The 11,467-nt window shown below is 47.7% G+C and overlaps 1 protein-coding gene across 1 annotated transcript in view; it reads right to left on the bottom strand.

Annotated features, from left to right (window-relative positions):
• The window catches only part of lyst (lysosomal trafficking regulator), a 245,382-nt gene that overhangs the window by 127,438 nt on the left and 106,477 nt on the right, over positions 1 to 11,467 (bottom strand).

Raw genomic sequence — 11,467 nt, 5'->3', positions numbered from 1 at the left:
CCACCCAGCCCGGCCCCCGCTCCGCCTGCTGAATCTACCTTTACACCTGTCAGAGGAAGAGCAGAGACAGACATGACACACACACTATCAACACATAACGCTTTACGTGTCACAGAATGATACCTTAGGTATCCACAGAAGACTGTACACACCCACCCTTCATGTCCCTACTGTAGAAACTAACAGACAGACTAACTAAAACCCCTTCATGTCCCTACTGTATAAACTAACAGACTACCTGAAACCCCTTCATGTCCCTACTGTAGAAACTAACAGACAGAACCTAAAACCCCTTCATGTCCCTACTGTAGAAACTAACAGACAGACTACCTAAAACCCCTTCATGTCCCTACTGTAGAAACTAACAGACAGACTACCTAAAACCCCTTCATGTCCCTACTGTAGAAACTAACAGACAGACTACCTAAAACCCCTTCATGTCCCTACTGTAGAAACTAACAGACAGAACCTAAAACCCCTTCATGTCCCTACTGGAAACTAACAGACAGAAACTAACAGACAGACTACCTGAAACCCCTTCATGTCCCTACTGTAGAAACTAACAGACAGACTACCTAAAACCCCTTCATGTCCCTACTATATAAACTAACAGACTACCTAAAACCCCTTCATGTCCCTACTGTAGAAACTAACAGACTACCTAAAACCCCTTCATGTTCCTACTGTATAAACTAACAGACAGACTACCTAAAACCCCTTCATACTGTAAACTAACATCAGCCCCTTACCTCCAGCCCCCTGCCTGCCCCCTTACCTCCAGCCCCCCTTACCTCCAGCCTTCAGTCCCCTGCCTCCTTCACATACCTAACCCTCCAGCCCTCAGTCTCCTGCCTCCTTCCCTTCAGTCCCCTGCCTCCTCCCCTTACTTCCAGCCCTCAGTCCCCTGACTCCTTCCCATACCTCCAGCCCTCAGCCCCTGCCTCCTCCCCTTCCCTTCAGCCTTCAGTCCCCTGCTACCTCCCCTTCAGTCCCCTGCCTACCTTCCCATAAACTACCTCCAGCTCTCAGCCCCTGCCTCCTCCCCTTACATCCAGCCCCCCTGCCTCAGTCCCCCCCCTTTCCTCCAGCCCTCAGTCCCCTGCCTCCTCCCCTTTCCTCCAGCCCTCAGCCCCCTGCCTCCTCCCCTTTCCTCCAGCCCTCAGTCCCCTGCCTCCTCCCCCCCTTACCTCCAGCCCCTCCCCTTCAGTCCCCTGCCTCCTTCACATACCTCCAGCTCTCAGCCCCCTGCCTCTCCCTCCCCTTACCTCCAGCCCCCTGCCTCCTCCCCATTACCTCCAGCCCCTGCCTCCTCCCATTACCTCCAGCCCTCAGTCCCCTGCCTCCTCCCCTTACCTCCAGCCCTCAGTCCCCTGCCTCCCCTCCTTACCTCCAGCCCTCAGTCCCCTGCCTCCCCCCTTACCTCCAGCCCTCAGTCCCCTGCCTCCTTCACATACCTCCAGCCCTCAGTCCCCTGCCTCCTCCCCTTACTTCCAGCCCTCAGTCCCCTGCCTCCTCCCCTTCAGCCCTCAGCCTCCTCCCCCTTACCTCCAGCCCTCAGTCCCCTGCCTCCTCCCCTTACCTCCAGCCCTCAGTCCCCTGCTTCCTCCCCTTACCTCCAGCCCTCAGCCTCCTCCCCTTACCTCCAGCCCTCAGCCTCCCCCCTCCTACCTCCAGCCCTCAGCCTCCTCCCCTTACCTCCAGCCCTCAGCCTCCTCCCCTTACCTCCAGCCCTCAGCCTCCTCCCCTCAGCCTCCTCCCCTTACCTCCAGCCCTCAGCCTCCTCCCCTTACCTCCAGCCCTCAGCCTCCTCCCCTTACCTCCAGCCCTCAGCCTCCTCCCCCTCACCTCCAGCCCTCAGCCTCCTCCCCTTACCTCCAGCCCTCAGCCTCCTCCCCTTACCTCCAGCCCTCAGCCTCCTCCCCTTACCTCCAGCCCTCAGCCCCTGCTTCCTCCCCCTTACCTCCAGCCCTCAGCCCTCCTCCCCCCTGCTTCCTCCCCTTACCTCCAGCCCTCAGCCCCCTGCTTCCTCCCCTTACCTCCAGCCCTCAGCCCCCTGCCTCCTTCCCTTACCTCCAGCCCTCAGCCCCCTGCCTCCTTCCCTTACCTCCAGCCCTCAGCCCCCTGCCTCAGAAGCAGAGCTCATAAAACTGAGTTAGTTCCAGAGCTGCTGGGCTCACTGCAGGCTGGGAGGGAGTCCCCTAGTGATTTACAGCAGACCAGCTCAAAAGGCTCTCACTAACACACAACCTTCTGGAAGATCCGGAGATCCGCCCTCTCGCTCTCCTTTCATCATCCCATTTCCCTCCCACAGTTTCGCCATCCCTCTCTCTAAGTTGAATAATGAATATCTGTTCCACCAAAACAGTCAATCCCCTGGACACAGAACATCATTAGCTACACTGTTTATATACACTACACATGCATTTACAGAGCCTTAGGAAAGTATTCAGACCCCTTGACCTTTTCCACATTTTGTTAAGTTACAGCCTTATTCTAAAATATATTATATATATATTATATCAATATATATATTTATATATATATATATATATATATAAATAAATAAATCTACACACAATACCCCATAATGACAAAGCAAAAACATGTATTTTTTTTTAAATGTTTGATAATTTATAATAAATCAAAAACTGCAGTATCACATTTACATCCAGTGGCAACACACAGCATGTGAAGCCTTTGGAATGACCTGGATTTCTGCATCAATTGGTCATCAAATGTGATCTGATCTTCATCTAAGCCACAACAACAGACAAACACAGTCTGCTTCAACTAATAACACACAAATTATTGCAATTTTCTTGTCTGAGTTGAATACCCCTGAGGTACAACAGAAAAACAGCAGGCTGGCGACCTCGTAGGGTCACAGTTATCTGATAAACTGTGTATGCCACCAATACACTTCGATGTGTGTGTGATATGGTGTGTGTGATATGGTGTGTGTGTGTGTGTGATATGGTGTGTGTGTGTGTGTGTGTGATATGGTGTGTGTGTGTGTGTGTGTGATATGGTGTGTGTGTGTGTGTGTGTGATATGGTGTGTGTGTGTGTGTGATATGGTGTGTGTGTGTGTGTGTGTGATATGGTGTGTGTGTGTGTGATATGGTGTGTGTGTGTGTGATGGTGTGTGTGTGTGTGTGTGTGTGTGTGTGTGTGTGTGTGTGTGTGTGTGTGTGTGTGTTATGGTGTGTGTGTGTGTGTTATGGTGTGTGTGTGTGTGTTATGGTGTGTGTGTGTGTGTTATGGTGTGTGTGTGTGTGTTATGTGTGTGTGTGTGTGTTATGGTGTGTGTGTGTGTGTTATGGTGTGTGTGTGTGTGTTATGGTGTGTGTGTGTGTGTTATGGTGTGTGTGTGTGTGATATGGTGTGTGTGTGTGTGTGTGATATGGTGTGTGTGTGTGTGTGTGATATGGTGTGTGTGTGTGTGTGTGTGTGTGTGTGTGTGTGTGTGTGTGTGTGTGTGTGTGTGTGTGTGTGTGTGTGTGTGTGTGTGTGTGTGTGTGTGTGTGTGTGTGTGTGTGATATGGTGTGTGTGTGTGTGTGTGTGTGTGTGTGTGATATGGTGTGTGTGTGATATGGTGTGTGTGTGTGTGTGTGTGTGTGTGTGTGTGTGTGTGTGTGTGTGTGTGTGTGTGTGTGTGTGTGTGTGTGTGTGATATGGTGTGTGTGTGATATGGTGTGTGTGTGATATGGTGTGTGTGTGATATGGTGTGTGTGTGTGTGTGTGTGTGTGTGTGTGTGTGTGTGTGTGTGTGTGTGTGTGTGTGTGTGTGTGTGTGTGTGTGTGTGTGTGTGTGTGTGTGTGTGTGTGATATGGCGTGTGTGTGTGTGTGTGTGTGTGTGATATGGTGTGTGTATGTGTGTGATATGGTGTGTGTGTGTGTGATATGGTGTGTGTGTGTGTGATATGGTGTGTGTGTGTGTGATATGGTGTGTGTGTGTGTGTGTGTGTGATATGGTGTGTGTATGTGTGTGATATGGTGTGTGTGTGTGTGTGATATGGTGTGTGTGTGTGTGTGTGTGTGATATGGTGTGTGATATGGTGTGTGTGTGTGTGTGTGTGTGTGATATGGTGTGTGTGTGTGTGTGTGTGTGATATGGTGTGTGTGTGTGTGTGTGTGTGTGTGATATGGTGTGTGTGTGTGTGTGTGTGATATGGTGTGTGTGTGTGTGTGTGTGTGATATGGTGTGTGTGTGTGTGTGTGTGTGATATGGTGTGTGTGTGTGTGTGTGTGTGTGTGATATGGTGTGTGTGTGTGTGTGTGTGTGTGTGATATGGTGTGTGTGTGTGTGTGTGTGTGTGTGATATGGTGTGTGTGTGTGTGTGTGTGTGTGTGTGTGTTATGGTGTGTGTGTGTGTGTGATATGGTGTGTGTGTGTGTGATATGGTGTGTGTGTGTGTGATATGTGTGTGTGTGTGTGTGATATGGTGTGTGTGTGTGTGTGTGTGTGTGTGTGTGTGTGTGTGTGTGTGTGTGTGTGTGTGTGTGTGTGTGTGTGTGTGTGTGATATGGTGTGTGTGTGTGTGTGTGATATGGTGTGTGTGATATGGTGTGTGTGTGTGTGTGTGTGTGATATGGTGTGTGTGTGTGTGTGTGTGATATGTGTGTGTGTGTGTGTGTGTGTGATATGGTGTGTGTGTGTGTGTGTGTGATATGGTGTGTGTGTGTGTGTGTGATATGTGTGTGTGTGTGTGTGTGTGATATGGTGTGTGTGTGTGTGTGTGATATGGTGTGTGTGTGTGTGTGTGATATGGTGTGTGTGTGTGTGTGAGATATGGTGTGTGTGTGTGTGTGAGATATGGTGTGTGTGTGTGTGTGTGAGATATGGTGTGTGTGTGTGTGTGTGTGTGAGATATGGTGTGTGTGTGTGTGTGTGTGTGTGTGTGTGTGTGTGTGTGTGTTATATGGTGTGTGTGTGTGATATATGGTGTGTGTGTGTGTGTGATATATGGTGTGTGTGTGTGTGTGTGATATGGTGTGTGTGTGTGTGTGTGTGTGTGATATGGTGTGTGTGTGTGTGTGTGTGTGTGTGTGTGTGTGTGTGTGTGTGTGTGTGTGTGTGTGTGATATGGTGTGTGTGTGTGTGATATGGTGTGTGTGTGTGTGATATGGTGTGTGTGTGTGTGATATGGTGTGTGTGTGTGTGATATGGTGTGTGTGTGTGTGTGTGATATGGTGTGTGTGTGTGTGTGAGATATGGTGTGTGTGTGTGTGTGTGTGTGTGTGTGTGTGTGTGTGTGTGTGTGTGTGTGTGTGTGTGTGTGTGTGTGTGTGTGTGTGTGTGTGTGTGTGTGTGTGTTATATGGTGTGTGTGTGTGATATATGGTGTGTGTGTGTGTGTGATATATGGTGTGTGTGTGTGTGATATGGTGTGTGTGTGTGATATGGTGTGTGTGTGTGATATGGTGTGTGTGTGTGATATGGTGTGTGTGTGTGTGTGTGTGTGTGTGTGTGTGTGTGTGATATGGTGTGTGTGTGTGTGTGTGTGTGTGTGTGATATGGTGTGTGTGTGTGTGTGTGTGTGTGTGTGTGTGTGTGATATGGTGTGTGTGTGTGTGTGTGTTATGGTGTGTGTGTGTGTGTGTGATATGGTGTGTGTGTGTGTGTGTGTTATGGTGTGTGTGTGTGTGTGTGTTATGGTGTGTGTGTGTGTGTGTGTTATGGTGTGTGTGTGTGTGTGTGTTATGGTGTGTGTGTGTGTGTGTGTTATGGTGTGTGTGTGTTATGGTGTGTGTGTGTGTGTGTGTTATGGTGTGTGTGTGTTATGTGTGTGTGTGTGTGTGTGTGTGTGTGTGTGTGTGTGTGTGTGTGTGTGTGTGTGTGTGTGTGTGTGATATGGTGTGTGATATGGTGTGTGTGATATGGTGTGTGATATGGTGTGTGTGATATGGTGTGTGTGTGGTGATATGGTGTGTGATATGGTGTGTGTGTGGTGATATGGTGTGTGATATGGTGTGTGTGTGATATGGTGTGTGTGTGTGTGTGAGATATGGTGTGTGATATGGTGTGTGTGTGATATATGGTGTGTGATATGGTGTGTGAGTGATATGGTGTGTGTGTGTGTGTGATATGGTGTGTGTGTGTGTGTGTGTGTGTGTGTGATATGGTGTGTGTGTGTGTGATATGGTGTGTGTGTGTGTGATATGGTGTGTGTGATATGGTGTGTGTGATATGGTGTGTGTGTGTGTGTGTGATATGGTGTGTGTGTGTGTGATATGGTGTGTGATATGGTGTGTGTGTGTGTGATATGGTGTGTGTGTGTGTGTGTGTGTGTGTGTGTTATATGGTGTGTGTGTGTGTGTGTGTTATATGGTGTGTGTGTGTGTGTGTGTTATATGGTGTGTGTGTGTGTGTGTGTTATATGGTGTGTGTGTGTGTGTGTGTTATATGGTGTGTGTGTGTGTGTGTGTTATATGGTGTGTGTGTGTGTGTGTGTTATATGGTGTGTGTGTGTGTGTGTGTTATGGTGTGTGTGTGTGTGTGTGTTATGGTGTGTGTGTGTGTGTGTTGTCACGAACCGGCTCAAAGCCCGTAACAAAGGGAGACAACGTGGAGATAAGGAGTAGCAAAATCTATATTTATTAAATAAGTAACTAAGTGTAATATACAATGGTGTGTGTAATCAGTAATCAGTAGTGTAAGTGAGTGTTTTGCATGCATGAATGTGATAATGCAGGGTGATGAAAGGTGCCAAAGCAAACAAACAAACAGCCACCAAGAACCACAACACAATCTACAACGGGTGTCTGCATGGAGAGAGTCTCCTCCATGAATGTGGAAGAGGTCTATTTATCCTGGGAGACACCTGGCCCAGGTGTTTCCCATGTAGCTGACGACCCTCTCAACTCCGCCCACCGGCATCCTAATAAGGAAACAAGAACAACGACAGAATACGGCAGACAGAGTGGGAGGGTCGTCACATTCCCCCCATAAAACCGGGGACCAACAAGGACCCCGGAACAACATACCAGCCTCCGCGTCCCAAATTGACACAGGCCTCTGCGTCCCAAATTGACACAGGCCTCTGCGTCCCAAATTGACACAGGCCTCTGCGTCCCAAATTGACACAGGCCTCCTCCCAAATTGACACAGGCCTCTGCGTCCCAAATTGACACAGGCCTCTGCGTCCCAAATTGACACAGGCCTCTGCGTCCCAAATTGACACAGGCCTCTGCGTCCCAAATTGACACAGGCCTCTGCGTCCCCAAATTGACACAGCCTCTGTGCCCCAAATTGATGAGGGTTTACGTGTTCACACTTACAATTTGCCCCAGCCAACCTCCTCCCCAGACCTCAGCAACCTTCGCACAGGAAGCAACATTTAAGAGGAAAGAAACAAGACCAGGAGGGAGCAGACAGGACAGAGAGAACATGACAATACGAAACAATGGTCAGTCACGTAAACATTAGGAACAGGGCGCACGAGAGAGCGCATCAGCAATCACGTTTTCAGTCCCCCGGATGTGCCTCACATCGAGATGGAATGATTGTAAAAATAAACACCATCGCATTATCCTCTGGTTTGGACACATCATGGACCTCAAAAAAAGTGAGGGGGTTATGGTCGGTGTAGACCACAATAGGTACTACCCTGCAATATACAATCGTCAGGACCAGGAACATCTTCCTCCTCATGCACAGGTCTAGCACGACAAGAACCCAAGGAAACAACGGTATCAGCCAAAAGAACAGGTTTACCGTCCTCTGTAGAATCCCACTGTTCAGTCTCAGAGGAACGTGCATAATAGGGTTTTAACAGATTTACATGGCACAGCTGGTGTGCTTTCCTCCGTTCTGGAGTGGCAACTAGATAATTTTGCTCAGTGTACTGGCGCACCACTGTATATGGACCTTGAAATTTGGCTTGAAAAGGAGAACCAACAATTGGCAGCAGAGCAAGAACCTGGTCACCTGGACTAAAGTGACGAGGCTCAGTTCGGCGATCAAATATGCCCTTCATCCTCTCCTGTGAAGATGATAACTTCTCTTTAGCCATTTCACCAGCGGCATACAGCCGTCGCCGGAAATCACACACATACGAACACAGGGACTGAGGAGGCTCGGGAGACTTCCAGTCATCCTGGAGAACAGATAAAAGTCCACGCACCCTATGTCCAAACACAAGGTCATTTGGACTGAAACCTGTGCTCTCCTGTGAAACTTCCCTAGCGGCTAACAGTAACCAAGGCAACCCCTCCTCCCAATCCTTATCCATCTCAGTACAATAAGCTCTCAACAAAGACTTAAGTGTTTGATGGAAACGTTCCAGTGCTCCTTGACTTTGCGCGTGATAGGCGCTAGACACATTGTGTTTAATATGGAGCTGTTGAAGAACCTGACCAAACAGATTAGAGGTAAAATTAGATCCTTGATCACTCTGAATGACCTTAGGGATTCCAAACAATGAGAGAAACTGAGTCAAAGCTTTTAACACCGATTTAGTCGTGATAGATCGGAGAGGATAGGCAGCAGGAAACCTAGTGGTCTGACACATCACAGTGAACAGGTAACTGCTACCCTTTTTAGAACGAGGCAGAGGACCCACACAGTCAATAATCAGATACTCAAAAGGTTGGCTGAGTACAGGAATAGGAAACAATGGTACTGGTTTAATAGCTTGATTAGGCTTACCAGTTAATTGACAGGTGTGACAAGTTTTGATAAAATCAGAAACATCCCTCTTTAATCTAGGCCAAAAGAAATGTCTTAATATGCGATTGTAGGTTTTCCTCACCCCCATATGTCCAGCAACGTCGCTGTGAGAAGTTTCCAACACCAACTCACGAAGCTTAACTGGTACAACAACTTGACTAATTGCCTCCCCCAGAAAAACACTATCATGAGACACCCACTTTCTCATCAGGACATCCTCTTGGAGGAAATAGCCATGGGCGACATCTCCCAACTGTTCTATAGGCACAATTTGATCACGCAACTCTTCCAACGTGGGGTCATCCCGTTGAGCATTGATTAGACCTGAGCGGGTTACAGATAACGGGATAACAGGGAAGACAGTGACATACTTTGTATTATTATCATTAGTCGGCGCAGTGACTAGTTCGCCACGGCTCATAGAACGTGTCACTGCACACGCAGAGAACACCTCTGGGAAACTCTGTACACTCTCATCAGGAATCCCAACAAATGACGGCTTAGTGGAAACCACTAGAGATGGAAACACGACTGGCCATACACGCTCACCTGCCAAGTTATTCCCAAGGATAACGTCGATACCCTCAATAGGCAACGAAGGACGCACCCCCACAACAACTTCACCCTTCACCAGCCCACAATCCAACATCAGTTTATGCAATGGAACTGACAGAGTGTTCAAACCTATTCCCTAATTAGAACACTATTCCCTGAATCAGTCTCAGCAGAAAAGGGTAACACAGACTCCAACACAAATGATTCAGAGGCACCTGTGTCTCTCAGGATCTTCACTGGCACTAAGTCTTTACTTCCTAACATAGACACAAAACCTTCTGTAATGAAAGGTAAATAGTCTGGATCAATATGGACTTTCACATTCTCCTGGGCCTGAGGAAATGAGTCAAGAATGAACTGATGTGGAACAGGTGCAGCTAACGCAGCAGGCTTAGATTTAGCGTAAGCACCCTTTGACCTGAGAAGTGGACATTCGTTTTTCCAATGACCTGAACCTTGACAGTAGTGACACTCCTGCCCAAAGTCAGCCTTACCATGGGAGTCAGGTTCAACCCTAGTTGAATAGAACTCTGCCCGAGAACCAAAGTATCTCGGTGAGCGAAGCCCAAATCTATCCGAATGCCCCCACTCTTTCCGAATACGGGGTTTTGCAAAGACACTTTTGTGAGTCAACACATACTCGTCCGCCAAAACCGCAGCTTCAGCAACATTCTTTACTTTCTGTTCATTAATATAAGTGGCAATACGATCAGGAATTGTGTCCTTAAATTGCTCTAACATAATCAGATCACACAGCCCTTGGAAAGTCACAACTGCAGAGGCGGAACACCAGCGATTAAACTGTAAAGATAACTGTCGCGCAAACTCAACATGAGTCTGGTTATCGTCCCTTTTTAAAGTTCTAAATCGTTGGCGGTAAGCCTCAGGGACCAATTCATAAATCTGTAACACAGCTGTTTTAACTTTATCATAACTGGCACTGTCGTGTACACTAAGAGCTGAATATGCTTCCTGCGCTTTACCAGTCAGCACACACTGCAACATTAAAGTGCGGTCAGAATCAGGCCAACTCCTAGCGTCAGCAACCCGCTCAAACAACGAAAAGAATGTCTCGGGGTCCCTTTCATTAAACCGAGGCAATAACCGCAAGTTCCCAACAATATCAAATGTCTCTGGGGCATGACCAAAAGCGGAACTACCCCTAGGTAAATCTGGGTCACCTTCCCAAAACAAACTCTCCCCTGAGATCTTTCCTTCCCTAACCAACTCTATACGTTCTTGTTGCAACTTGATTTTAGCACGCTCCATATCTTGTTTAAATGCCAATTCCTTTTCATATTTCACACGATCATGCTCTAGCTTCTCACGATCATGCTCTAGCTTCTCACGATCATGCTCTAGCTGTAACAAAAGCAGTTCTTTCTGCTGTTCAAAAAGAAGGCTACTAGGATTAACCGATGGAATGGCCATTGTAACGTTATGGGGAGACAACAAATCCTCAGCAGAGGCTGGCCCGGTGGTAACTTCAAGAATACCACTCTCCATCAGATTGGCTTTCAATATCAACCTGATAGAATTCTTTAGACGTTTATCACTAATCTCAACCTTGTAGTGTTCCGCGACCTTCAACAGCTGTTCTTTAGTACCTAAATCTAACAATTCCTCTGATGGAGAGCGAATGAACTTATCTACATAAGACGCCATAATCACACAAATTTTTTTTTATCGCTTTTCCCTTCTGCTGAGCACACCAGAACACAACCCGAGAATTGACAATCACCCTGAGCACCACAGAAGAGAGATGAGATATGGAGCTTCCCAAAACCTACAATAACTCAACCCTAGTCTTCGTGCAGATTTGCGGTGGGAATTTACGCACTGTAGCCCGCTGGCAAGGAAATAGAACTCCCCAGCATGCTGGCAAATTCCACCAAGCCACGGATGTGCCCCGAGACAACTGCTCAGTCCACAGACACCACACAAAAATAACAAACATTAACCATGCCCAACATATTCCAAAAATGAAACACGTCGCTAAACCTATCAGGGGAAAAAGGCTATAGCTCCGGGTAGCAAGTTCCACTACCCTACCCAAATCTCCCACCGAGGTACACAGCAGATTACTCACTTCAGACTGACGTCCCAACAGAAAGTAAAACAAGAGTTCAGGCTAGGCAGGGCCTGGAAACTAACCATTATACTCTCTCCAACACAGCACACAAACCAAACAACAAAGGCAACCAATACTGGGCCGATCACACTCAAACACAATATTCAATC

This window comes from Oncorhynchus gorbuscha, linkage group LG11 (assembly GCF_021184085.1).
Source record: "Oncorhynchus gorbuscha isolate QuinsamMale2020 ecotype Even-year linkage group LG11, OgorEven_v1.0, whole genome shotgun sequence".
Lineage (NCBI taxonomy): Eukaryota > Metazoa > Chordata > Actinopteri > Salmoniformes > Salmonidae > Oncorhynchus > Oncorhynchus gorbuscha.
The sequence above is the reverse complement of the archived record's forward strand: the minus strand, read 5'-3'. Positions and strand labels throughout refer to the sequence as shown.